This window comes from Heterocephalus glaber, unplaced genomic scaffold, assembly GCF_053883595.1.
Source record: "Heterocephalus glaber isolate CG9 unplaced genomic scaffold, H.glaber_assembly_v1.0 deba00000470, whole genome shotgun sequence".
In the NCBI taxonomy this organism is placed as follows: domain Eukaryota; kingdom Metazoa; phylum Chordata; class Mammalia; order Rodentia; family Bathyergidae; genus Heterocephalus; species Heterocephalus glaber.
In genome coordinates this window covers 16,703,759-16,727,861 of record NW_028258145.1, presented here as the reverse complement: position 1 = coordinate 16,727,861, position 24,103 = coordinate 16,703,759, and the positions used below count along the sequence as shown (strand labels likewise).

Here is a 24,103-nt window from a genome sequence, read left to right as displayed (position 1 = left end):
GCGCTCGCTCCGGCGCCCCAGCCCCCCGGGGCTCGGCGGGCCCGCGGCGATTGGGCAGAGAGCAGGTCAGAGCACCCGAGGGACCCGCCCCGCCCGGCTCATCCCTGGCCCCATCCTGAATCCCGGCACGTGCTCCGCCGTCCCTGTTGACCTGGAATGGAGCCCTGCGGGAGAATGGTGACCTCCGAGGCGCCCCACCCTCGAAGTGACAGTGGAGAAACTGAGGTATGGACATCGCCCTTGGGAACCCATCTACACCTGTAGATTCTGTCGTCCCTCACTTAAATAATGTGCTAGCCTCCTGAGGGTCTTACCTGTCTCCAGACCTGACCTCTGCGATCCATCCCCCAAACAGCATCCCTGTGAAGAAACAAAGCTAGGCAAGCGCCCCCCTGCTGACAATCCTGGAGACCCTACATGGTCTGGTACCTGCCATTAACCTCATCGCCACCACCATTCCCCACGTATCCTTCTAGTGCTCCTCTGTGTGGGCATCTTGGACTTGACTTCGTGCTGTTTCTTCTACCCTGTCCATGCTCCACGCCTCACCTCCTCCCTTGGTTTCTACAAGCCTGGCTGAAGGGCTCCAGAGCGGGAGGCTGCTGTTGCATAGCACCGGTGCCCCGCTGTGCCATACTGGAGTCTTAGACAATGGGATGATGCACAGCCAATATAAACATTTTAATGTATTCTTAAAATAGCATATTAACTAGTGTTTATCTGGATGACTGGATTTTATGGTGCCCTTTAAAGTGTGCACCCCAGCCAAACGTCCTGCTTTGCTCCCCCTGAAGTGTTCACCTGCACAGCCCTTCCCTCTGATACGTTGGAAAGCCTTTACCCTCTCTATGGTTACAAAAGGGTTAAAATTCTCAGCACCCAAACTTCTTTGACAACACACTTCTGCCCAACACATACTGGACAGTCATAAAACACTAATACAAACCCCAGCTGGGTGCGGTGGCACATGCCTATAATCCCACCAGCACGGGAACCTGAGGCAGAAGGATCGCTGAGAGTTCAAGGCCAACCTGGGCTACATGGTGAGTACAAAGCCAGCCTGAACTGCGTAGTGAGACCCTGTCACACACACACACACACACACACACACACACACACACACATCCTTTCCTCCCTGAGCTAATGTTATATTTTTCCCCAAAAGTTAAAACATACAGATTCCCTTATCTAAATCTAAAGAGCCTTTTTGAGACTGAAACAAGAGGTCTTGACAACTCACATCTTTGTTGTAGCGCTTTAGTTACAGTACAGGTGTTCCTACTGATCAAAGAGGAACAGGATGCCCTGGAAAATACATTTCTAAAACATCTACATTTGCCAACTTTCCCATGTCTTCCTTCCCTTGTGAAAACCCCAATTTCTCACCCTGACTACTGGATTCCTGTCCTGGAAACTCACCCATTGTCCCCTTTGATGGTTTCTCTTCCCATTCCTCTAGTCCTGGTCTCTTGGTGAACTCCTGGACCTGTGATGCTGTCCCCCCCCCCCCCCCGGCTCTGGGACTTCTTTCCCATTCTCCAGGACCAAGTGGCCCTGCGTATGCTGAGCTGTCCCCAGGGAACTGTAAGCAGAACAAAACTATCAAGCTCCTTCCAGGTTCTGTCTCTTGATCTGTGTGTCTGGCCTCGAAGCACCTCACTTAAGGTAATATAGTTAAAACAATGCTGGCAGGAAAATCTTGGAATACTCTCTGGGTAGAGAGAACACTAAGGCCAAGTCAGGATGGAAGGAAGCACTGGGGCCTGAGACCTCTCACCTCCTCTCCCATGACCTCCTCCACTCCCCTACCCAGAGATCAGAAAACTACTTAGCCATCTGGTGGTAGGGTGTGTTGTTGTTCAAAGAGGTCCTCTTGATGGGCAAAGCAGAGATGCTAGCCCCATGCCGCTTCCCTCCTGAAACACACCCCAGATGGGTAGGCTAAGTTTTACCTGTAAATTCTTAGGTTTGACTATTGCTCAGAACTAGACTTCATTAATAATAATAATAATTACTATTATTATACTGTGTATTGAACCCAGGGTCTCATCCATGCTAGGCAAGGGCTCTACCACTGAGTTATAATACACTCCTTTTTAAACTTGATTTTGAGATAGGGTCACCCTAAGTTGCCAGGCTGGCCTTAAACTTGTGATCTTCCTGCCTCAGCCTCCCAACTAGCTGAGATTACAGTTTTGCACCACCATGCCTGGCCAGAATTGGATATTTCAATTACTGAAATTCAGGGGGTTAAAATGTTTGAAGGTCTGGAAGGATGGACTAAAAAACTAGTAGGACCAACTCTAGATTCTACTCAGAGATGGGAAAGAACTTGTTCCACATGGCAGGATTGATGGATGGGCAGGGAGGGAGGAAGAGGGAGAGAAGAAAGTTGCTTTTTACTGCTTTCTATCTCTTTTGGAGAAAATGTGACACATTGAACCTCTCCATCCCGGACTGCCTCTGCTTGTCCTTGATGCTAGAAAGCACTGCCAAGGAATGAACTCAGCCTGGTAGACAATGGGCCTCACACAACTCTATCAGTTGGCTGGCTTGGAGTTCTTTTTCTTAAGAACGGCTGTTACAGCCCATGCCTCTTCAGTTTTTGCCATACACCCTTCCCCTTCCTTCTAAAGGACCGCTCCATTTTTTTATCCGGTAAAAATGTTCATGCATTCCAACCTTAGCTATTACAATTTTTCTTGTATGTCTTCATTACTTAGATTGGTTCATGAATGGTCACCAGACATAAGCTGGCCAAAGTTTTTCTCAGTGTTTTTGTCTTTATTTATTTGTTTACTTTTAATATGGAACACTTCACAAATTTGCATGTCATCCTTGCACAGAGGCCATGCTAATCTACTCTGCATCATTCCAATTTTAGTATATGTGTTGCCGGAGTGAGCACAGTGTTTTTAAAGCTGAAAATAGGAGAAAGTCCTCCACTTTCATCCACAAAACATAAATTGTCATGGGAAATGTCTTCTTATTGTGAACACTGAAAAGAACAACAAAAACATTTAAGAAACAACTGTTTTCAAGCATCAGATAAAAAGCAGCACAAGACTGTGATAACTATGAGAAGAGAAACAAATGAGGTGTGTCTTAAACAGCCAGGCTTCCTGTCCCAAAACAGTTTCTGGGCATCGCTGCGGGGATGCAGAAACCAAACAGGACCCAGCAGTTTCACAGAGCACAAGAGAGGACATTCAGATCACACTAAGGGAAGCCCAAAGTGGCTAGGATTTGTGGACCAGAGAATCAGAGGGAGGGAGCTGTGGAGAGAGCCACAGGAGGGGAGCGGGAGCTTGAAGAGGTGGAGCCTAGTGGGACTCTCAGGTCATGGGCTATTTGCCCTTAAGAGGAGACTGGGGATCCCTCCCCTTTTCTTTGTGGTACTGGAGGTTAAATGCAGGGCCTTTACATTGAGCTACATGCCTAGCCCCTTTCATTTTTTATTTTGAGACAGGGTCTCACTAAGTCACTAAGTTGCTCTGGCTGGGCTCTAATTTAACAATCCTCCTGCCTCAGACTCCCAGAGCACTAGGATCATAGGTGTGTACCACCATGCCCAGCTCCCTTCTTCTCTCTTTTTTGCTTCCTGACCATGAAGTGAATGGCACTGCTCCACAATTTTTCCTGCCATGATATGCTGTCCTGGTACAGGTTCAAAGGCAATGGGGACAATCAATCTGTGGGCCAAACTATCCTTTTTTCTGTATAAGTTGATTATCTCAGGTGTTTGCTATAATGATGGGAAGCTGACCAACACAGTAGGAATACAAAATGGTACACCTAGTTAAAAAGATAGTCTGGCACTTACTTTTAAAATTAAACATATATTTATACATGATTCCACCCTTTAGATATTTATCCAAGAGAAATGAAAACATATATCTATACAAACTTCTTTATTCGTAAGGACCCCCAAACTGGAAACAATCCAAGTGTTCATCAATGATATGATTTTGTTAGGATAAATTCCTGGAAATTTAACTTTTAAAGGTGTGCATATATTTTTAGGGCTCTTGATGCATAATGCTAAATTATATTCCAGTTTTCAAAAATTATAAGGGTTGCATATAGTATAGTTATGCCTCATCATATAGTGAATAATTTCACTTAATTCCACCTACTAAAAGGGGAAAAGGAAGAAAAAGGAGAAGGAAATAGCATGTGGTGCAGGATTCCATCTGCCCTTCCTGCTCATGGCTTTTTGAGAGAGGGCCCCCTGCACTGATGATGTGGGAGATGTAGCTCTGCTCTTTCCTCCATGGATCTCAGTTCCTGTGGGACTCACAGTGTGAGCACTGCCATCCTGTATGTGATTCTGGGGTTCACATTTCTGTATTTTTTGTATAATATGATCTAAGCACTTCCAAAGTTTCAACTGGAAATGAACAAAAATATAAAGTGATCTAATCCACACTTGAGAAAAAATTCATTGTCTTAGGCCATTATGGGCCATATAAACAATTTTTACTGAAAACAAATTTTGGCCTTGACACATTGGTATTAATATGGAGATTCAACATAAAATCCCTCCAGACCCAGAGGTGATTTACCATTAAGATAAAGCTAAGTTTTAAGGCATCAAACTCTGGTGCTGGCAGGATCCTATCAATATGATCATACTGTCACTGGATGGGGTCCAAGGAGGTCCCCTCAAAGAGATGGGGACAAGGGCCAGGGATTTAGCTCAGTGGTTCTGGCACCTGCCTCACAAGTGCAAGGTCCAGAGTTTGATCCCCAGTACCAAAAAGAAAAAAAAGAGAGAGAGAGATGGGGACCTCAACTCACACCCCCACAAAAAAGTAGTTTCATCAACTCTCATCACAGAAAAGCATTTCATGATGCACTGGTAAGAGGCATAGGCAGATTTATTAAGCAAAATCAAAGAAGCACATCCTCAGAAAGGACTGTGTGTCGTATGGTCTGGGGTTGGGGGTATTCTCAAGACAGATCTAGAATTCTTTTTTTGATGGGGGGGTGGTACTGGGTGTTGAACTTGGGACCTTGCGCTTGCGAGGCAGGCAGTGGAACCACTGAGCTAAATCCCCAGCTAGAATTCTTCATAGAATTCTTAATATCTGTCAGCTCACCTTTTAGTGTGCTAGGCTAGGATGCAAATCATTTGCATGTGTTCGAAGTTTAGAGGTATGCTGCGCAACTAATATTGCTCTTTCCTTGAGGGTGGAGGTCTATAGAATTAGAGGATTTAGAAAGGAAAGCATGAGCCCAATTTACAGACTCATTGTATCCTAAGACTGTTGGGAATTTAGGAGCAAGAAGTCTAGATGGGAAAAACAGGCCTAAGGCATTGTTGCCTTGGGTAATTTTGATTGTGTCTGGAAGCTGCAGTTTCCTTAAAAGTAGGATTTTAAAATTATAATTTTCTTGTTTTCTTTACCCATCTTTATTTCTTTTGTTCTGACGACATGATTATGAGTGCATATGACATATACAAAAGTAAAACAGCTCATAATATTATTTCTATCAGTACCTGTTTGCAATGTATAATGATTACATTCATCACAATGGGTTGGTACATGTATATAACACATCTTAATTCTTTTTTTCATCCTTTTCCCCTCTCTTTCCTCCCTCATCCCTCCATCACGTGATCTCCTTCTCTTTTGCAAAAGATCTCTCTCCCTGTTTCTTATTATCTTTTATTTTGGAAGACAAAACATTTTAATTAAAATCTGTTAAGACAGCTGCTTTTTCTTACTGTCAATCAAACTCATTATGTTGAATGTTATCAAAGTGGCTGAAGGCATTTTAGGGTGCTGGTTAAATTGAAACTGAATTGCAACTACATTTAATTAGGGTTTGGTGGGGTATATTTGTGGAGTTGTATTGGTTCCCATATCTATTTAAGCTACGTCTACTCCCCAGAGAAGGAACGGCTTCCAAAAATACTTCTATTGCCCAACTCGCCCAGCTTCATAACACAAAGCTGCAGGGCTAAAGATTGTATCATAATATGATTGTGTTCCTAGGCCTTGGCCTTGGAACTCCTTGGAAAGGGGAAGAGAAATAAGAGTTGAAATGTGCAGAGCCAGAATCTAGTCTATGACTACTCTTCCAGTGATCAGATATGGACAATCATAGGTAGGAGATCCAGTTTTCATCAGTGCCTCATCAAAATGGATCTCTTCTTGCAGGAACATACACAATAATGTAACATAGAGTATTATAAATGCAATATAGCTAGTTTTTACTTTTTTTGACATATACCAGATTCCTGAGTTTATAAAGTACAAACCTGTAGCAATATTACAAAAAGCAAGTTAATCTATGTATGGAGTCATGTTTTATGACTTTCAAGTCTAAGTAATGAGAAATATATTTCAATCAACCATGCTAGGATAGCATCCTGACCCACATTCCTATCCTCTCTGTAAATAAATGGCAAGGCAAGATTTTTGTCAAGTGTAGATAGGATGAAAGACCATGCACACAGAATATGTAGGGGAAAATAATATAAAGGAATATTTGATAACCGATACAAATATTATTCCAATTTTTTCTGACTTTAGTGATATTTGTGACACTTTTCAGTTTTTTAAAACATGTAATTTGTTGTGATTTCCTTTCTCATTCCAGAAAAAAATGCATTCATAATTAATTTTGAAGTTATAATTTTAGGGAGCCAACTGCCAAATTCCAGTTTTATCAGATTACTTTTTTTTGGTACAGAGGATCGAACTCAGGACCTTGTGCTTGCAAGGCAGATGCGGTGCCACTGAGCTAAATCCCCAGCCCTATCAGATTACTTTTAATCCAGATTGTGTGATCAGTATATCTGTTAGAATGTCTTCAGTGTAAGAGCACACCCAGTCAAACAGTAGTTCATTTTTCTCACATAACAGTAAGTCCAGGGGCTGGGGGTATAGCTCAGTGCTTAGCATGCACAAGTCCTTGGGTTCAGTGCACAGCACCACAAAAACAAATAAACAGTAAGTCCAGCTGAAGGTTGAAGGTCTAACAGCTCAGTGACATTAGCTCAGTGAGTGCAGGGCCACCTCCTCGGTAATATAGTTATTGAGGCTAAAAAGGGACCCAGCAGCATCAGACTGTGTGTCCTCAGGGAAAGACTTGCCCACCTTCATACTGACAATAATGCCCCCCAGTCTCAGGCCTTAGCTCCTGCCCACAACTGCTCTGACCACTTCCTTCAAATGCCCTCACATCCACTGCCAATTCTCACCTCCAAGATTAGAGAGGTGTTAGGAAAAATAACTTCTTTGAGGGCTACTGGTAGCTTTAGAAGAAACCAAAGGAGGTAGGTGGGTAGGATAGGAGGAAGGGAAAATAAATGGCATAGATGAGCACAAAGAAGGAAAAGGAGAAAGAAAAGGAGAAGAGAGGAAGAGGAAGGAGGAAGAAGAGGAAGAGGAGGAGGAAAGAAGAGAGGAGAAAGGAGTGGGAGAAAGATACAATGAAAAGGGAATGGTGCCAAAATAGGGCTGAGAAAAATCAAGCCTCAAATAATGTTTTCAGGTGTTCCATGGGTTTCTAGCCACACTTAGAAAATTCACACCAAGGCATTATTGACAGGGACAATATCGGTGTGGGAGAGAGCAAGGAGGAACAAACTTAGCCTTGACCCCTGGTCCTAGCCAGTGTCTCTGAAGTTCACCTGGCCTGCCTGACCCGTGTCTCATTGTCTCATCTTCCCACTGTCCTGACTGAGGATCTAAAGAGCTCAGTCACCTCCTACTGTGGGTGTCCTTGGTCTCCTCAGAGCCAGCTCTAGTCATCTTTGTCCCTAAGTCTTCCAGGACCCAGCTGAGCCCAGAAGAGTGCCATTTTCAACCCCATCAAGCTTCATTCCATGCCGGGAAAGTGAGGCAGCCACAGCAACAAAATAGCTGCTCATAGATCAGACTCATGAATGTAGGCAGCAAGTTCCTCTCTGCTCTTTGGACCTGAGTGAGCAGGCACTTTGGGGTCTCTGCTAGTGTGTTGGCAAGTGGAAATATCCCAAAGCAGTAACAGATAGTAAGCTATACCTCCCGAACATGCTGTGGAATCTCTCTCCCCATTGTATTACTGAGCTCCTGCTGAAATGATGGAGTAGAACAGATGTCCTTGAAAGGGTCTGAGGGGGTAATGGTCATAGGACCATAGGACCATAGGGTAATGAGAGGGTAGTGGTCATAGGACCATTAGCTCCATTCACACTGTTGCCAGGAAAATGATCACAGTGTGAATTGAGAAACGGTCAAAATGTCCTTAAGAGTCAGAATGATGTTGTAACCCATGGCCAGTGGTCCCTGCCTAGGACACTTATGAATTTGGGTCATTCATAATGAGGTACATATAGCATTGGGTAGCTAACTCATAGAAAAGACTCAGGTATAAAAAGGCAGGGTTCAAGAGGTCAAGTCAGCGATGCTGACACTTCTCTGGTGGTAGCTGGTGGGTCCAGGGGTGGGTATCTGACTCAAAAGTCAATCAGAACCCTTACCTGAGACTTTTCAACCCTGAATCAGGGAAATGTAATAATCCTGTTCTGATAGAGAGTGCATATCTCAGAAGCTGTTGCTCTTATTTTCTTCTTTGTGTGGAAGAGATCATCAGGATTATGAAGAATGTAAACTGGCATGCATCAATAAGAGAAGGGAGGAAAGATATCAGCAGCTTTGTATCAAGCTCCTGGTCCTCCTTCATTGCCGCCCTTCCTGTGTTATGTAAGTATCCCTACCACATACTTCCTTTGAGCTTTGGGTGAGTCCTGTCACTTGCAAGGAAATGTCCTGAGAAAGCAATGTATTGTCCTGTGGTGCTCTTGACCCCTCCAACCAGCTCGTTCCACCTCCTCAGAGACCTCAGTGATGAATGGCCCAGCTGTCACTGCTAACTCTCCCCATACATGTATCATGACTACTGAACATCTCAGGTTGCCCAAATCCTTCTAGCCACAGGCCAAGCCAGCATAGACACAAGTGGGTCAATGCCTACACTGGGGATGCAGATCCATACAGTCAGCCTGGCCTGCAAAAGGCAAAAAGATAAAAAGGGCAAAATCCTTGAAAGCAAACTAACAGTTAAAACTCAGAGGTACAACCCAAGATTGAGCCCATAAGAAACCTCAAAAGCCCAAGAACAGAAAGACGAGCCAGGGGTCCTGAGAATTGGCCCATAGGAAAATATTAGCCATGCAGAAAAGTAGGTCCCTGCCCTCTGTTCGAGCAGTGTTAAACTTCTGTACCTCCTTCCCCTCAGGTGGGAGGGTGTGGTCTACTGGTTTTACAGTTTAGGTGGAGAGGCCCTGAGCTCAGGAACATGCAGGGAAGCAAATTTCTACCTCAGACTTTACTAGTTTGTGGTAAATTCCTGACCTTTATCAACCTAATTTTCTTCATCTATAAAATGGGGGTAGTGACATATACTTTGTGATGTTGTGAAGACTAAATGTGAAACAACACAACACTACCACTGATGCTTTGACTCACCTCCCATCAAGAGGTGGGGCCTGAATCCCATTCTGTTGAAATTGGGAGAAAATGTTATTTGGTTCAATCAATATTTTAGAGGAAGTGATTCTGAATGACTTCCAAGCCTAGGTCATAAAAAAAGCATGTAGTTTCCTCCTTGTGTGCTACTCATTCTTGGAACAATAAGCCACTGGGATCATAAAAGAAGTATGACTTCCCTGTGGCCACCAAGGTAAATGGAAAGGCCACATGATCTTGAGGTCTGGATTGGAAATATTTCAAGGATTAGTTTTACTCAGCAAGGGATTTCCAGCACCTTGATTAGGCTGGGAAACTTGGTTGGAATGCAACCTGTGTTGAATGAATGAAACTTTGGTGCATCCAGTTTTATGGGCTTGATAGGTGGTTATGTTTCCTAAAGATGGAGCAAATTTTCACACATCATTCTTGGGGAAGGTGTAGACATTACTGTCATATGTAGTATGAAGAGCGCTGGCTGGAAATGTGAGGTTGCTGAGCACTCTCACACTCTGAAGGCCATCCTCTGTCTCTCTGGATGCCTTTAATGTTAAGGTGTAAGTGTGCATAAATCTTATTTGGCTATGAATGGATCAAGAAGGCACTGTCCTTGTGAGGTTGCCTTTGTGTGATCTAGCTTGGCTTTGGCCTGTGTTTGAATGAGCCAGAAGCTTAGGAGGCAGCTTTTTTGTCATAGTGCTAGTGATCTTCGGGGGCATCACTGGCAGTGGTCATGATAAGGCTCTTAGGGCTTAGGAACAAGAGAAGAAGAATACTGCAAATGCTGTATGGGGACATTAGTGGATAGAGAGGTTTGTAAGTGGGACCCCAGAGATAACTGCAGAAAGCACTTTGTGGATTTGAGAACAAAATTTCCTGTATAGTGCAAAGTTTAAAGGAGTATAAGGGGAAGTGGTTGCTTTTTGATGATTCTGAGGTGAAAGTTACTGAAAAGAAGGACTTTTTGAGTTCTTTTTCCCCTTCTACATCTCCTACATCTATTCCTTACTTGTTATTTTATAAGAAGTTATAGAGTGGTTATATGTTCCTTGTGTATATATTAAACAGACCTGGCCAACATTGGTAAAGTTGATTACAACAAATAATTTTTAGCTTATCTTTTTTTAAAAATTAATTTTATTGGTGCATTTTATTGGTACACTTTAGGTATACAGTTCATTTACATTTATCATTGGGTGTTTGTACCTGAACATGATATATCTTGGTTCTTATTTTTTTCCCCATTACCTGGGCACCCTTCACCCCCTCCGCCCTTATCTATTTACATAGATTTCATTTCCATTTTTTTTTCTTTTCTCATAGTTTTTCCTTTCCCTCTTCTCCTTTCCCCTTCCCCTCCCTTCACTCCTTTGTCTTTGGACCTTTTTTCCTATTTCAAATGATCAATTATTCATTCTAATCATTTTAAACATTGTTTACACTATCAGTTTCTCACACTAGTGAAACTATTCGGTATTTACATGTGTGTCCTATTTATTTCACTTAAGAGTATGGCCTCGATATGCATCCATTTAGCTATAAATGACTCTAGTTTTTCATTCTTTATGGCTGAGTAGTACTCCATTTTATAAAAAAACACATTTTCTTTATCCAGTTTCCAGTTGATGGGCACTTGGGCTCCTTCCAAGCTTTAGCTATTACAAACTGTGCTGCTATGAACATGGGTGCACATATATCATTGTGGTATGATTCTTTTAATTCTTTGGGGAAGATACCCAGAAGGGGAATAGCTGGGTCATATGGGACCTCTAGTCCTAGTTCTTTGAGGTATCTCCATACTGATTTCCACAGTGGTTGCACCAGTCTGCACTCTCACCAACAATGGAGGAGGGTTCCTTTTTCCCCACAACCCCACCAACATTTGTTATTGGTTGCTTTCTTGATAGCAGCCATTCTTTGTGGGGTGAGGTGGAATCTCAGGGTTGTTTTCATCTGCATCTCTCAAATGACGAGTGATGTTGAACGTTTTTTCATATATTTGTTTGCTGCTTTTACTTCTTTGTCTGAGAAATGTCTGTTCATTTCAGATGCCCATTTTTGAAATGGGTCTTTGAATGGGGGGGGTCTGATTTTTTTCAGTTCTTTATATATTTTAAATAGTAGTCCTTTGTCTGAGGTACAGCTGCTGAAATTTTTTTCCCACATTGTAGGTTGTCTGTTAGCTCTGTTGGTGGTTTCTTTTGCAGTGCAGAAGCTTTTTAATAAGATGAGATCCCAGTTGCTGATTCTTTTTAGCTTACCTTTAAAAGATATTGGATATTATGAGTCTCTCTAGGTTTTTATATAGTAGTGAGATTTGAAATACTGAAAATCTGTGTTAATTTTTAGAATGCATTTTCCTTCATAGAGACAAATGATGTGTTAGCTCCTGGGAACTGCTGAGAAACAGTCTATAAAACTTTTTGGTAAAAATAATTTCATAATTAAATTATGATTAAAGCAGTCTGAGACCTAATGACCTTGCCTGAGAGCCAGCGATGGTATGCGGAAACATAACTCACATACCTCTAGTCACAGGTGAGGCCTCAATGGCCTTTTTTTTTTAATTAAATTCTTTTATTGGTACATTTTAGGTATACAACACAACTACGTTTCTCATTGGGAATTGTACCTTTACATGATGCGTCTTGGTTCTTATTTTTTCCCCATTCCTAGCCCTCCCTTCACCCCCTCCACACTTCCCTGTTTACAAAGACTTTATTTCCATTTTTCCATTTCTCATCATTTTTTCTTTCCTTTCTTTCCTTTCCCCTGACCCTCCCACTACCCCTATCCCTTTGGACGTTTTCTTCCTATTTTGCATTATCGATTATTCATTCTAATCATTGGCACATTTTAGGTATACAATATAATGACATTCATCATTGGAAATTTGCGCCTTTACATAATCTCTCTCGGTTCTTATTTATCCTCCTTCCCTGCCCTCCCTTCAACTACTCCATTCCTCCCTATTTACAAAGATTTTGTTCCTATTTTTCCATTTTCTCATATTAATCCCATTCCCTTCTATCCTTTCCCCTAGCCCTCCCACTTCCTTCCCCTTTGCCCCTTTTCTTCCTATTTCACATTACCTATTATACATTTAGTCCTTATTTACACTTTCAGTTTCTCACACCAGAGAAACTATTCGGTATTTATACATGTGTGTCCTATTTATTTCACTTAAGAGTATCGCCTCAATGTGCATCCACTTAGCTATAAATGTCTCTAATTTCTCATTTTTTATGGCTGAGTAGTACTCCATTTTATTTTTAAAACCACATTTTCTTTATCCAGTCTCCAGTTGTTGGGCATTTGGGCTGTTTCCAAGTTTTAGCCATTACAAACTGTGATGCTATGAACATGGGTGCACATATGTCACTGTGGTATGATTCTTTTAATTCTTTGGGGAAGATCCCCAGCAGTGGAATAGCGGGGTCAAATGGGACTTCCAGTCCTAGTTCTTTGAGGTATCTCCATACTGATTTCCACAGTGCTTGCACCAGTCTACACTCCCACCAGCAGTGGAACAGGGTTCCTCTTTCCCCACAGCCCCGCCAGCATTTGTTATTCGTGGATTTCATGATAGCAGCCATTCTTTCTGGAGTGAAGTGGAATCTCAGAGTTGTTTTCATTTGCATCTCTCGAATGACCAGTGATGTTGAACATTTTATCATGTATTTATTTACTATTTCTACTTATTTATCTGAGAAATGTCTGTTCATTTCAGATGCCCATTTTCAGATTGGGTCTTTAAATTTGGGAGGTCTGATCTTTTTAAGTTCTTTATAGATTGGAGATAGTAGACCTTTGTCTGAGGAAGAGCAGGTGAAGATTTTTTCCCACATTGTGGGTTGTCTCTTCACACTGCTGATGGTTTCTCTTGCTGTGCAGAAGCCTTTTAATGAGAAGAGATCCCACTTGTTGATTGTGCTAGTTCACGGGCAACTGAGGTTTTGTTCATAAAATCCTTTCCTACACCAATGTCTTCAAGGGTTCTACCTAACCTCTGTTCCAACTGGTTCAGAGTTTCTATTTTAATATTTAGATTTTTCATCCATTTTGATTTTAGTTTAGAGCATGGTGAGAGATATAGGTCTAGTTTTAATCTTTGGCAAGTTGAAGCCCAATTTTTCCAGCACCATTTATTAAAGAGGCTATTTTTCCTCCAGTGAGGGGGTTTGGCTCCTTTATTGAAGATGAGATGGCTGAGTGTGTCTGGCATTGTTTCTGCATCTTCTAATCTGTTCCACTGGTCCTCAGGTCTATTTCTTTGCCAGTACCATGCTGTTTTTATCACAGTAGCTTTGTAGTAGAGTTGCAGGTTGGGGATTGTGATACCCACTGTCATGTCTCTGTTGCCTAGAATTGCTTTTGCTATTCTGGGTCTCTTCTTGTTCCAAATGAATTTTTGGATTGTTTTCTTAAGGTCCATGAAGTGTGCTGCTGGGATCTCAATTGGAATTGCATTAAATCTATATAGCAGTTTTGGAAGTATGGCCATTTTCACTATATTAATCCTTCCTACCCAGGAGCAGGGGATGTCTGTCCATTTTCTGATATCACCTTCAATCTCTCTTTTCAGAGTGCCATAGTTTTCAGAGAAGAGGTCTTTGATTTCTTTCGTTAGGTTGATTCCTAGGTATTTCAGTTTTTTGGATGCTATTGTGAAAGGAATTATTTGCCCTATTTCTCTCTCAGTGAGTCTGTCATTGGTGTAGAGGAAAGCTATTGATTTTTGTGTGTTGACCTTATAACGAGCTACTTGACTGAATTTGGTTATTAAGCCTAGAAGACTTTTGGTGGAGTTCTTGGGGTCTTCTATATACAGTATCATGTCATCTGCAAATAATGACAATTTGACTTCTTCATTTCCTATCTTTATTCCTTTTATTTCTTTCTCTTGTCTAATTGCCATGGCTAATGTTTCCAGAGCTATATTGAACAAGAGTGGTGATAGTGGACATCCTTGTCTTGTTCCTGATTTGAGTGTGAAGGATTTCAGTTTGTGACCATTTAGTATGATATTGGCTGTTGGTTTTTCATAGATGGCTTCTATCAGTTTGAGGCAGAGACCATCTATTCCAATTTTTTGTAGGGTTTTTATCATAAATGCATGTTAGATTTTGTCAAATGCTTTTTCTGCATCTATGGAGATAATCATATGGTTTTTGTCCTTGGCTCTATTGATATAGTGTATTACATTAATTGATTTGCGTATATTGAACCATCCCTGCATCCCTGGGATGAATCCCACTTGATCAGGGTGTATGATCTTCTTGATGATCTTCTGCATTCTGTTTGCCAGTATCTTATTAAGGATTTTTGCATCTATGTTCATTAGTGAGATTGGCTTGTAGTTCTCCTTTTCGGTTGGGTCTTTCTCTGCTTTGGAGATCAAGGTGATGCTTGCTTCCAGGAATGAATTTGGGAGTATTGCTTCCCTTTCAATTTCATTGAAGAGTTTAAACAATAGTGGCAGTATTTCCTAGAATTCAGCAGTGAAGCCATCAGGACTTGGGCTTTTCTTAGTTGGTAAGTTTTTAATTACATTTTCAATTTCATTGGTTGATATTGGGTTGTTTAGAATTTTTAGATCTTCATCGTTCAACTTTGGTAATTCATATGGATCTAGGAATCTTACCATTTCTTCTGTGTTGTCCATCTTATTGGCATATAGGTTCTGGAAGTAGGTATTGATGATCCTCTGTATTTCTGCTGGGTCTGTTGTAATTTCACCCTTTTCATTCCTAATTGCATGGATTTGGGCCTTTTCTTTCCTTTTTCTGATAAGGTTGGCAAAGGGTTTGTCAATTTTGTTGATTCTTTCAAAGAACCAACTCTTGGCTTCGTTGATTTTTTTTTTTTTTATTGTTCTCTTAGTCTCCATTGCATTGATTTCTCCTCTGATCTTTATAATTTCCTCCCTTGTATGAGCTTTGGGGTTATCCTGCTCTGCTTTTTCTAGAAGCTTGAGGTTCAGCATCAGGTTGTTTAATTGGGCTCATTCTGTTTTCCTAAGATGTGTATTCACTGCTATGAATTTCTCTCATAAGACTGCTTTCATTGTGTCCCATAGATTCTGATATGTTGTATTGTCATTGTCATTTAATTGAAGGAATTGTCTGATTTCTTGTTTAATTTCCTCTGTGACCCATTGGTTATTCAGAAGTGTGTTGTTCAATTTCCAAGTGTTTATAAAATTTTTCCAGTTTCTTTTGCTATGGATCTCCAATTTCATCGCACTATGGTCTGATAATACACAGGGGATAACTTCAATTCCTTTGCACTTATTTAAACATTTCTATGTGTGAGTATGTGGTCTGTTTTGGAGAATGACCCATGTGCAGCTGAGAAGAATGTGTGTTCTGATTTTGTGGGGTGGAAGACTCTGTAAACATTGGTTAAGTTCATTTGTTCAAGAGTTCGATTGAGTTCTAGAATTTCAGTACTTATTTTTTGTTTAGTTGATCTATCTATTTGTGACAGTGGGGCATTGAGGTCTCCCACTACAATGTATTAGTGCATGTATGACTTTTTATGTCCGTTAATATTTGTTTTATATAGTTGGGTGCACTAGTGTTTGGTGCATAGATATTTATGATTGTCATCTCTTCCTCTTGGATTCTTCCCTTTACAAGGATGTAGTGTCTTTCTTCGTCTCTCTTCATCAGTGTTGGTTTGAAATCTACTTGATCTGCAAAGAGGATAGCTACTCCTGCTCTTTTTCAGGTTCCTGTCACGTGGAGTATTGTTTTCCACCCTCTAACTTTCAGTCTATGAGTTTCCTTTTGAATTAAGTGTGTTTCTTGTATGCAGCATATTGTTAGATTTTGCTTCTTGACCCATTCTGCCAGTCTATTTCTTTTGATTGGTGAATTGAGACCATTAACATTGATGTTTATACCTGAAACGTATTGACTTATCATTGCCATGACTTTTTCTTTTTGTTGGGTTCTCCCCCTTTCCATTTAATTTCTTGTCATGCCAGATGGGTTCATTCTGCTTTGCTTCCTGGGGTTGTGATCCTCAATGTCTGTTCCTAGGATATTGTGTAAAATTTTTTGGAGTGTTGGTTTGGTATTCATGAAGTTCCTACGGTGCTCTTTGTCATGAAATATCTTATTTCTCCATCAATTTTGAAAGATAGTTTTGCAGGGTACATAAATCTGGGTTGGAGGCTGTTTTCCTTTAGGGCTTGAAATACATCACTCCAAGCTCTTCTTGCCTTGATGGTTTGTGTTGAGAGGTCTGCTGTGATTCTGATGGGCTTTCCTTTGTATGTGATTTGTTTCTTTTCTCTTAACTGCTTGTAGAAATTTGTTCTTCTGTTGAGTTTCTGGAATCTTAACAATTATATGCCTATTGTAGATTTTTTTTGATCAAGGCTATTTGGAGTCCTATATGCCTCACTTATCTGTATGTCAAGCTCTTTTCCCCTGCTTGGGAAGTTTTCTGCCATTACTTCTGTGAAGAGTTTTTTTTATGTCATCTGCACTGTTTCCTGTTTCTTCATTGACTCCAATCAGTCTTACGTTATTCTTCTTTGCATCATCTAGCAGCTGCTGGATTGATTTCTTGTGTTCCCTTATAATTTTGATGCAATTTTTCTTTTCCTGGTCATTAATTGCAATCTTATCTTCTATATCTGAAATTCTGTCCTCACATTGGCTCATTCTGCTGTGTAGACTTTCATTGGAGTTTTTCACGTCCTGGAAATCTATTTGCATCTGTTTTATGGATTCCATTTGTTTCCTATGTTGGGATTCCATCATGTTCCTCAGCTCCTCTCTAGATTTATTAATCATGTCTTGCACTAGGGGCACAATTTCTCCTGTTATCTGAGAAATTATTTCTGATTTTCATTTTTTCCAGATCCCCTTTTGTTGCCAGTTCAGTGTGTCCAGGTGGTTGAGTATCAGAGTGTTCCATCTCATTTCCCTTTAGAGTTGCTGTAGGTGATCTGGAAGTCTGGTTTTGAGACTTATTTACATGTTTTCTCATTTCAATTGGGGGGCGGGGGGGTGCTGTTGGCGCCTGCTCGGCCCACCTCCTCAGAGCGGGGAGAGGCGGGACAGGGGCCGGGAGTGGCAGTAGGGATGGTGGCCCAGACTCCCCTTCCCCTGGGCTGGGAGTGGTGGGAGGGATGGTGGCCAGGAAGACCCTTCCTCTGGACCAGGAGCAGTGGAACGGTGGCTCAGAAGCCCCTACCTCTGGGCCGGGAGCGGCGGGACAGATGGCGGCCCAAAAGCCCTTTCCTCTGGGCTGGGAGTGGTGGGACGGATGGTGGCCCATGAGCCCCTTCCTCTAGGCCAGGAGCAGTGGGACCTCATTCATTACATTTTTATCAGTTGGGAAGTTTTATTACAGTTGTGAAGCCTGATCATCTCTGATAGGGTGTATCAGAGGCACAAAACCTAGAATACATGTATTCACATTGGAGTGTGCAATTTGGGCCTTAAATCACTTTTGTCCCAGAAGAACCAGATGGTCCCCTTTATCTTCACAAGAACTTCATATATATTATGAAGATGATTTGGTATTCTAGTACATCTTTCTGGGCATGGACTAATTTGTATCTCTTCATACTCATATTCTGCATGATCTGTACATAATACATCAAACTAAAGAGAGGTATGACCTTAAATCTAACTTTTAAAAAAAACCTGGGAGGTCAATAAAACTTAAATTGCTTACCTAGGTATACAAGTGCTTGAAAGAAGAAAACACTTTGTAGGGCTAGAAGGACCTGAGAATCAATAATTGAGGCAAGAAGGGCCTCTATTGTTTATTAAGTATTAAAGTTAATAATGACATTACAGTAATCAATACTGTGTACACTTTATGAATATACACATGTACAGTAGAGATAGGAATGAGAAATACTAAATTTTATTCCTTTACCTCTGGGCAGAAGATAGAGGTGGATGTAATCAGGTAAAAGCCCATAGGATATGTGACCATTAAGCTGAATTACCAATTTGGTTGTCTTGGGAGCTGTCTGAGGTATTAGTGAAGCACGCTTTAGGGTGTGTCTGGGTGGATCATGGCGTTGTGACCTTAGGTAATATATTTGGTCTCTGGCTCCTTCCTCAGTGGCACTATTTCCTGCTCTACTGATCAGATGCCATGAAGTGAGCAGTTTTGCTCCATCATGCCCTTCAATCACCATGTTTCTGCTTTGGAGTCAGGTGATCATGGACTGACTTCTCTGAAATTGTGAGCCAAGTAAACCATTTCCTCCTTTAAGTTGTGTGTGTCAGGGATTTGGTCCCAGCAATGGGACCCTGACTAATACAGGTCTATCAGCCAGAGATGCAAAACCACTAGATGATTATCAATCAGTCAATCCATCCATCCATCTCTATATTTCTTTGTTATAAGATTTGACCTTATTTATGTCATTATAGCAGTTGGTTAAACAATTTCTGAAATGCTGTTGTCTTCTTTGATACTGGAGCTTGATGTCCTCAGGGAAGTCAGGCAGGAAGGGAAGATGTGAAGTGGGGAAGAATGAGGACAAAGTGGAACTCACAAGCATGAAATGAAACCCACAGGGTTGGATGGGAAGCTGTGTCAATCACTCACCACCTCTAATTTTAACAAAATGTGTTCCACAAAAGAAGCTGGTGCCCTTTGTCACAAAGTTAGACACACACCTGGCTCAGTAGTCATAGCGACTGAAGGCAAAAACAGGGAAAGGTGGAGCAAACTTCAGGCCTGGATGCTGCCCCACCAACAAGGTGAGCAGAGAGGCAAGAGCATGCAATAAAAGCACCTGCCCTGACCTTCACATGTAAAATTAATATGGCTGTTGCATCAGCTCTGTCCTCCAAATCTCAGAAACAAAATCCCTTGTGGCCCCCTTAGGCAGAAACGTACAGGGGAAGAAGTTCTGGGGAATGTAGTTCAGCCCAGCCAAGTTGATGCATTACAAATCCACTCTGAATTTGCAGTTTCATATCGGAAAGCTGGTAGGTGAGAGCATAAGTATTCATTATGTTTTCCTTTATTTTTGAATAACTGAAATATTTCATAATAGTTAAAAAGGAATTGTGAACACATTGGTTACACCTGTCCCTAACTTCCTTGGCCTGTACACATTTAGGATCATAGATGTGATGATGGAGACCATGGTTACTTAGCTGGAGAGGGTCAGCATGAGGACCCAGGACAGTCTTCCACATTCTTTCCTCTAGATCAAGCTACATTCAGTTATAGGTAACCTGAAGAGGCAGCTGCTACAGTATGCTATAATTTTTACTTAATAGTCTTGTTTGTTGTCACTTTTCACTAAAATATAAGTTCCATAAAGCAAGGATACATGTTCATTTTCTTCACTACTGTAGCCTCAGAACCTAGAATGGTTTCTGTAACCTAGAAGGTGTTCAATAAATATTTGTTAAATGAATGAATGAATAAGTCTTCTGACTGGAATCAGAAAAGGATTGTCTTCCTTAGATCATATGAAAGCTTAGATCATATTGAAAGGAATATTGCTTAACCCAACAAGATAGCAAGCAGTGTGAGGTATGACACTGTCCCCTACTGCCCTAGGCTTCAAAAAGATCATCCAAATGTTCCAGAATCATCACGGCAAGTTAAAGCCTCTCTGAGCTTCAGGGTTTTTGTTTTCCACTTGTAAGGTAAAAATTACCCTTGACTTTCTTTGTAAGGTTGTTGTGATGCTCAGTGAGACGTCTCTGCAAAGTGCTAATACAATTATCACTCTCCCCATGAGGTGCTTCTTTATTCTTCAATTTGAAAGGAAAACAAAATCACAGATGTGGATAGAAAGGTATGTAAAGGGCTTGCTGTTCCCATCAAAGGCTTTCTGGCTGGTGTGGATCCCTGGAGGCAAAGGCGTATTCACCAACAGCCAACAATGGCACAGCAAGCCCTGATGCTGATTCTTTGGGAGTGGAACCAGATACCCACATCATGGACCCCTAAACCACACAACAGCTCAGACAGCCTCTCAAGGAAGCTTCATCATCCTTCATAACTTAGCACCTGCCATACCCTACATATAGTCAATTCTCATTGTTTGCAGATTCTATATTTGAAAATGTGCCTACTTGCTAAAATTTATTTGCAACCCCAAAAGCAACAAATGCAGAACTTTTTAGTTATTTGCAAGCTGTAGGGTCCTCCAGAACCTCTTTCCAACTTTTTCTCTTGTCCTAACCAAGAACACAAAGTACTCTGATTGCTGTAGACTTGAACCTAAGCAGGAGCCTTGAACATTCCCAGGCATGGGTATGGGTGCTCAGGCTGTTGTCCAAAACACTGAAAGAAACTAGCCCTGACCCTGAGCCAAATTCCTTACACACGCATACATAAACGTCATACTCTGAGCTCCTTGCTGCAGACTCTCCTAGGCAGGACATTGCTTTCTCTCCCTGTCCAGCCAATGACACACTGCAGCACTCTACTAATTAACATTTGGATCTATCACCTTTGGTCATTAATGCTTCTTCCTCTGGAATCCCAACTGTACCCATCTCTGGTTGGGGGCACTCCCATATGGGAACAACCATCGCCCTAATCTGGGAGCAACTCCAGCCTCGGGTTCAGCCTGATGGGACCCAGACATGTGCAGAGTAGTGAAAATTTTGAGTTTCCTAATGCACACATTAGCAGCTGAGGTTGAATACAGTAAAGTTCTACTTTTTGCTTCAGTTCCTATCCTGTAATTAGGTGTTTTTTCTGCAGTCTATTTTATGCCTTCCCTTTCCCCTTTTCTTTTGCTGAGTGTTTAAGCTTTATGTTGGTGACTTTGCTGTTGAAAATGGCCCCGAGCCTAGTGCCCAAGTGCTGTGTATACAACTATTTCTAAGTGAAAAAAAGGTAAGCGTCATTCAGACATGTAGCCTTTAGGTAAGCTTCATTCAGACATGTAGCAAATTCAATGTTAATGAATCAATGATATATACTAAACAAAGTGTCTAAACATATACACAAATAAAACAAGGTCCTTTGTTGAGCAAAATGTCATGATCAGAGGCTCACAGGAACATAACACTGTATTTCCTCTAGGAGCAAAGGTTCAATATTCATTAATTCCGTGTTTGTAGTGATTTCTTAGAACACTACTGGAAACAAGAAGAAGAGGATGTACTTTGTTCATTTATTTTATTTCCTTTCTGTCTCCCCATTAGAATGTAAGCATACACGGACAGAGATTTTTACCTCTTTTTCTATCTTATTTGTTCATTGCAGCATCCTTCGTACCTAAAGAGTGTCTGCACAGAGTGGGCACTCAATAAATACACGTGCAATGAGTAAGGGAAGAGTGGGGCTGGAATCTACAGCATGTACCCTCCAACATGTGGACTTTAATATTACTTCCTCCACCACTGGCTCTCTCCCCTTGATACAGCAAAACAGTGTCCACCTAGCACTTACCCTAGCTGTGGTCAGTGTCAGAAAGCTTCTTCTCTCATCTCCCTAGCCTCTTCAACATCCCACAAGATCCTATCTATACCCAACCTAATCAACTCCCTACTTTGCTGCTCTAGGAGTTTTGTTCACACAACAGGTAGAGTTGGAAGGTTTGTATGTAGTTACACATCTTTCAATCCCAGTATACTGGAAAATCCTAGTGAGCCTGGCCTGTTCATCTATGGTTTATGACTTGTTGGCTCACAATTCTATGCTGGCAAGAGTTCCATATAGGCTTGTTAAATGAATGAATGAATACAGATGACAAACTCCCAGATCATGCCCACTTCACTACCCTGGATTTCTCCATTCAAATCAATCTGTTTTGCTCTCTCTCTGGCTCTCTAACATTTACATCTATATGGAAGTGGTGGCCACACAGAGGATGGAAGATAGGTGGACCTGTAGCCCCAGACTCACCTCCCCTGAGGTTGGTAGCCCCAGCAGAAGAACTTCTGTCCCCCTCTGAAGACCCCTCCACCCATATCAAGCCCAAAAAAGGCTGGCTGGTCTTTTCCCCATCCCCAGCTTCTCCCCCACTTCTTTTTAGCTTCCTGACATCCTTCAAGAGCATCTGCAGTCTTGATGGTGACCATCTAAGGACTGCATTTATTAGTCCACAAAGCTGGGCTGGACCAGCACTAAGGAGAATTCACTGTTGCCCCACCTTTCCCAAAGGCCCAGCCTCTGGGAGAAGGGCCTGAAGCATGTTGATTAGATTTCATGGGTAATGTCCCACTGAGAAATGTGAAGGAAGTTCACACTTTCCTGCAATGATATTGTTCCAGTAGACTTGGCTGAGAAGTCTGGAAAAACAAGTTATTCTCCCTCCAAATGTGAAAATTGTGCTGTTTGTATAAGCCAAGAATTTCCAGTCCAGAGGAAACCTGGTTGATGGCCCTGCCTTCAAGAAACATGAAATTTAGGTTGTTCCAGGAAAAAGAGTCCATCCCAGAAGAATTAATAATAACAATAAAACTCTAGCTTTTGGACCACAACATAGTGATCTCCCACAAAGTTGTTTATAAGATAAAACAAAATTTAAACTAGGCGTGGTGGCACACACCTAGCACATCCTAGCACTGGAGAAACTGAGGCAGGAGGATCACTACAAATTCGAGGCCAGCCTGGACAACATAGTGAGACTTTGTCTCAAAAAAAAAAAAAATTTAGTGAGCTAACACCAGGGTGTAACAGGTACAAGGCAGGTAGCACCAGGGTGGACACAAAGGAAACACTCCTAAATATTGGTTGCTTCCTGCCACAGCCACAAAAACAAACACCAAAAAGTATAAAATATATCAAGATATATAATCTCTCTATATATATCAATATATATTCTTGATATATTTTATATATGCTTGTGAGAATAATTCATTCCAGAAACATGCTTGTTTGTGATCCAAAGCACTTGTGTAGCAAAATAAATTTCTCCATAAGAAATAATGGAAACTCAGATGATTCATTCTACAACCCCAAAATATTCATATAAAATGATTGTAGTACTGTAATATACAAAATAATAAAGCAAGTACAAAATACAAAGAATAAACAAACCAAATTTCACTTTCCTTTGAAAACTGTGGCTGGTGTGAAGGCCACAAGAGAGACAGGTTATTGTATAGGATGACTTGTATCACTGCTACCTACTGGCTCAATAGACTCTTTTTCTTTTCATGTAACTTTAACAAGGAACCTACCCAGTGACACTTGCTTTTGCCTCCTTTTGAGGATTTCTCAAAAATGTGACATTGCATCATCATTAAACAGATTCACTCACACTGATATAGCCTTATTCAAATGGAGCTTTTCCACAAAATTTTGCACACTTTACCACATTTTACACATTTGTCTAATCTCATTTGAAGTAAAAGATTTCTCCACCTTTTTCTCCTCCTCCCCTGCAGGTTATCTCCTCCATACCTCTTGCTGTTGGAAAACAATCACCTACAATCTTGCAGTGAGAGAGAGAGAGAGAGAGAGAGAGAGGAGGAACCATTGGCTCAGTTGTGATCCTGTGATATTTGACATCACATACTACTTGTATTACAAGACATTGCTTGTTTATAAAGTTAAAGTTTATTATAAATCTTTTCTCATCTTGTGGAACACTCACAGAACAAGTTACTTGTAATCCAAGGTTTTACTGAATCTATGTTACATAAAATATATGTAAATAAATATATATAAATTTT

General features: G+C 41.3%; 1 long non-coding RNA gene and 1 other non-coding gene across 3 annotated transcripts; one reads left to right on the top strand and one right to left on the bottom strand.

Moving 5' to 3' along the window:
• Positions 1 to 6: 6 nt before the first annotated feature.
• Positions 7 to 24,103, top strand: LOC147829784 (uncharacterized). 2 transcript variants are annotated; one of them, XR_015448532.1, is made up of 4 exons: positions 7 to 225; positions 1,460 to 1,665; positions 8,580 to 8,699; positions 23,816 to 24,103. It is a non-coding gene; the product is annotated as an uncharacterized LOC147829784 (long non-coding RNA). The 2 variants fall into 2 exon arrangements; XR_015448531.1 differs by lacking the exon at positions 1,460 to 1,665 and having other exon boundaries at positions 12 to 225.
• On the bottom strand, positions 2,802 to 2,908 carry LOC147829785 (U6 spliceosomal RNA). Its single transcript, XR_015448571.1, has one exon. It is a non-coding gene; the product is annotated as a U6 spliceosomal RNA (small nuclear RNA).